This window comes from Benincasa hispida, chromosome 6, assembly GCF_027475165.1.
Source record: "Benincasa hispida cultivar pf3 chromosome 6, pf3_genome.v1.1, whole genome shotgun sequence".
NCBI classification, from domain to species: Eukaryota; Viridiplantae; Streptophyta; class Magnoliopsida; order Cucurbitales; family Cucurbitaceae; genus Benincasa; species Benincasa hispida.
This window is the reverse complement of record NC_143483.1, coordinates 19590441-19595189: the sequence shown is the minus strand read 5'-3', so window position 1 is coordinate 19595189 and position 4749 is coordinate 19590441. Positions and strand designations below refer to the sequence as shown.

Genomic DNA, 4749 nt, shown 5'->3' with positions numbered 1-4749 from the left:
CAGAAGAATATCCTTGCTTTCGCAAGTATCGGCCCTCTCTCCTTCTTTAGCGCTTCCCGGCAATCTTTCGAGCTGTCCAAGAATGTCCTCTCGACGTCTTCTTCTCTTTGCTCGTCTCCGCCTTCTAATTTTCTTCAGGGTATAGGATGCTAACTTGGATGGAGGCTGAGGAGAGACTAAAATTCCTTCTTCTTCCTTTATCTTTTTAGCATTTTAGCTTGCGATTAGCTTAGGGTTTTTTTTTATTGTAATCATGGATTGAAATTCTCCCCTCTTCTTTCTTTGTCTATGGAGAAGTTAAGGTAACTATTCTTGTTCTTGGGAGTAAACCTATGTAAATACTTTACGACTATTCTATATTAATTTCATGCTCTAATTTATGCATCTTTGAATCTTTTTAATCTCTTGATGTATGTTCTTGGTTGGATTGTCGCTCTTTACCTTGAATGTATGTTGTATGCTAAGGATCTTAGGCTTGCCCATTGTCTTCATTCTTCATCTAGCTTAGGGCGATAAGTGGCAATAATTGAATCTTGTATGCTAGGTTTTGTAGTCTAATCTCAAATCTTAGAGTGCATGATTTAATTAGGTTCAAAAAAACTTGGTTAATTAGGTTGGGCTTTCTGACTAATTAACCACACAATAGAAACCTAAGGCTTAATGCGAAGGTTAATTGATTCTTCTTGACCGCTAAGGATTTAATGGCGTGATTGATTGGATGGGACTGTTTAGAATTTTAGCTTAGAATTAGCTTAGGGTTTTTTGGGTTGTAATCATGGATTGGAGCTCTTTCCCTCTTCTTTCTTTGTTTATGGAGAAGTCTTGAGTACTATTTTCTATTAATTTCATGCTCTGATTTATGCATCTTTGAATCTTTTTAATCTCTTAATGTATGTTCTTGGTTGAATTGACGCTCTTTACCTTGAATGTATGTTGTATGCTAAAGATCTTAGGCTAGCGCGATGTCTTCATTCTTCATCTAGCTTAGGTCGATAAGTGGCAATAATTGAATCTTGTACACTAGTTTTTGTAGTTTAATCTCAAATCTTAGAGTGTGTGATTTAATTAGGTTCAAAGAAACTTTGTTGATTAGGTTGGGCTTTTCGATTAATCAACCACACAATAGAAACCTAGGGTTTAATGCAAATAGTAAACAATTCTTCATGACTACTAAAGATTCTGTAGGATTGATTGCTTTTAGATTAATTAGAGTTCGTTGGAGTTTTAATTATTACTTAGATCGCTTGCATGGTTCGCTCTTAGTTAGTTGTCCGCCATTGTAGAGACTAGTTAGGTCAAGCCAAGCATGTTGTTCTACGAAGCATGATCGAATATGAGTTAAATCAAAATAGCCTAATGATAGGAAATTGCATAGGAACCCAATTTACTCCCAAGGATAGTATCTGTGATCCTCAATTATATCTACTCGATTTATCTTTACTTTTCTTGCACACTTATTCTTATCCACACCAAACCCCTACGTTTACTGCTATAACTATTAAATTAACCTAACGAAACGAATATCGTGCCTCCCTACAGATCGATCCGGATTTACTACTAGTCCTACGTTTTTTTAGTAATAGGAATAGATTCGGTATTATAAATTTCCTTTTGGTTTTTAGGGGTTCGTAAATATTATTGAACTCCTATTGATCAACTCCATCAAACAAGAAGGGAAAAAAACGGAAAAGAAGTTGATCGCAAACCTTATAGCTTTGATACGATTTCAGTAACAACAAAGAATGGAAGAATAAGAGAAAACCTTTATGCACTGTATTGCATTTTTTTTATTGAAGATTTCTATAATACTTAATACAAGAATAGTGCTGAGTTTATAGAGTACGAGGTGACAAAACTCCTAAAAATCTAAACAATAATCCTGTGGAAAAAGTTGCCCTCAATCTTTCTTTGAATAACAAAGGTGAATAAAACCTAAAACAACTAAGTGGGATATGGGCTTGTCGTAACACCAATAATAGTAAAAGAATTTTGTGCTAAACATTAGTGGGCCTCTTTAACATTCACGATCTCCTACCAAATAATTTTCAAATTTCAATTAAATAAAATCTTATCAAAGCTTCCCTTTTCATCATTCTTATTCACAGATTGATCTTTGTTCCAAGCATTATAATTTGAAAAGGTACGAGCTTTAGAAGTATATCTTTTGGAATGTTCATTTTCTTCTCTCAATTGATCTTCAATTTTGATTACATAATGATACATCTCTTCCAAGTAAGGTTGTGGATTTCTATCAACAGAATGAGCAATTTCTCGATTCAAACCTCCAAGAAATCTAGATATAGTATCTTCTTCTCGAGTTTTTGCTCTTTCCATTAAAGTCTTCTTGATAATATTAAGCCACATTTTTTATTCTCAGCCTCAAAGTTTGCAATTTAGTTTTTAGATCTCTTTTATAATGTGTTAGAACATACCTCTTTCTCATGGCTTATTTAAGTTATTCTCAAGTCTCTATTGGATCTTCTTCTTTCCTTCTTCTCTCGGATTTGAGATGTTGATACCAATTTTTAGCATGCTTGGTGAATTCGCAATAACAACTCTCATCTTCTTATTCTCACTATATGTGTTGTAATCAAACACAAGTTCTATCTTCCTTTTCATTCTAAATATGCCTCTGCATTCCCTATTCCACTAAAGGTGGATTTTAAGGTTAACTTCGTTGTCTCTATCTTCATGAATTCTTTCTCCTCTTCTAGGTTTCATAAAATTATTTATTCCTCTTCCTCCAACTTTTCATTCTTGTTAATCTAAATCAAACATACCTTCTTCTTCATGTAAGACTTGTTCTTCTCTTTGTTGCTGTCATGGTAGACTCGTTCTTCTCTTTGTTGTTGTGCCCTCATTTTCTTATCTTCCCTTGTCATTTCCATCATGCCTTGAACGGTTTGAAGAATAGCCATGTTAGTTTCTTGTACTTGTGGTACTCTTTCTTCACCCTATGACATTTTGAAGTTAGTAATAAGGGGAACTTTCCACAGTTTTCACAAATTTCACTCAAGGACACTCATGTTTATCACTCAAGGGTAGACTTTTGGTACTAGATCAAAGATGTCTAGGTTGGCTTAAATTTTGGTGCAATCTTATTAAAAGTTTGACAAAACTGAATCAAATGATCAACATAAGCTAAGACTAGATTAACTAAACCTTAGGATCCACAACTCAAAATTTGATCAAAGTAAAATCTAATGACAAGAACTTTTCATGTGCCTTCGATTTTTTTAACACTTTTGCTAATGTTTTTTCTATTGTTGATGTTTTCTTCTCTTTTGTTACTATTTTTTCTTCTTTTTTATTATTGTTTTTTTGAATGATCCAAGAGAAAATTTGATGATAATTTCAAGACAATTTGTAATATAACTTGTATTACATGATGAAAGCAAATGCTCTGGAAAGGAAAAATAATGAAATGAGAACAAATTGAAATAAAGTAAAGATATTTCACCTCTTAAGTTTGCAAAGGACGTTGGTCAAATGTTTTGATACTAAATTCCACAATGCTCGAATAATACAAAGCTAGAGGTCCTTCTAGTATCCTTGCAAACACACACAAAAAAGACTAACTTAACAAATGATTCGAACTAAGAGCTTAGTCGGAAGGATGAATAACTCTTATATCGAACTTGGTCATTCTTAGATATAAGACAAGTCCATAATTAGCTTGATCAAGACTAATCTAATGAATTGGTTTAACATCAAATCTAAAGCAAGATTTGGAAAGCAAAAGGATAACACCAAAGAGGTTGAATAAACACAAGGATTTTAATATCATTAATATGAATTTTGAAGAGTATAACAAGCCATTTTAAAGGCCAAAAGAAGGTGCAAAGTTCCAAGAACTCAAAAGTCATTCAAACACATTAAATGCAAATTGTAGAAAATAATAACTAGGAACTTGAAACTTAATTACATACTGATTAATAAGTCAAAATGCAAAACTAAAAATGTTGAAATGCTCCAAATTGTCTCAAATAGCTCTCTTCTAGAAGGCGAAAATCTTGATGTACACATTTTACAAGGTTGGACATCACGAATTTTAATGCAATGCATTTTGACAGTATTTTCTTCATAAAATTTACAAATTTTTCTTGTCCTCCATACCAACTTCCAAACTATAAGACTTTTTTCGTGTCATCTTCCACTCCAATCCCTTCTTGAATCATTGAATTAATATTATACATAAATTTGGGCCCAAAATTTTTTTTGTCTTGTCTTGTGAATTAGCTAGCTTTAAGTGTGGAGTGGGGGAATCGAACCTCAAACTACAAGGTTGATAATATGAACACTATGTTAGTTGAGCTACACTCTTGTCGGCAAATAATAGTTTAGTAGTTGAATTCACATCAAGCTGATGTGGAAGTATGTGATTGTCTATTATGTCTAAGAGAGATAGATCCACGTAGCTTCCTCATACATCAGGACAAACACAAATGCGCAACAACTATTTTCTAGTGCTACCTATTCAATAATTTGTGGTTTTATAGGTTTTATTATTATTAATATATTATTGAGCCCTGGAGATTTCCAAAAATATAAAAAATAACCGTTATAGTAAGATTAGTGGAGTCCTGGAGTTTACTAAGATGGTATGTTTCCTGAAGAGAAGATTGTTAATTTGTCTAAGTGAAACAATATCGACTGCGAATGGAATTTTATTAAGAAATTTCGGCATGTTATTTAGTATTCGTGCGCCAGTGAGAAAAATACCTGAATATTTTTTATGGGGTTTTGATG

The 4749-nt window shown here is 32.9% G+C and overlaps 1 long non-coding RNA gene across 1 annotated transcript; it reads right to left on the bottom strand.

The window, feature by feature from the left end:
- Positions 1 to 2711: 2711 nt before the first annotated feature.
- On the bottom strand, positions 2712 to 3754 carry LOC150035496 (uncharacterized). The gene is made up of 2 exons (XR_016530091.1): positions 3461 to 3754; positions 2712 to 2954 (listed from the first exon to the last, which is right to left on the bottom strand). It is a non-coding gene; the product is annotated as an uncharacterized LOC150035496 (long non-coding RNA).
- Between the last annotated feature and the right edge of the window lie 995 nt (positions 3755 to 4749).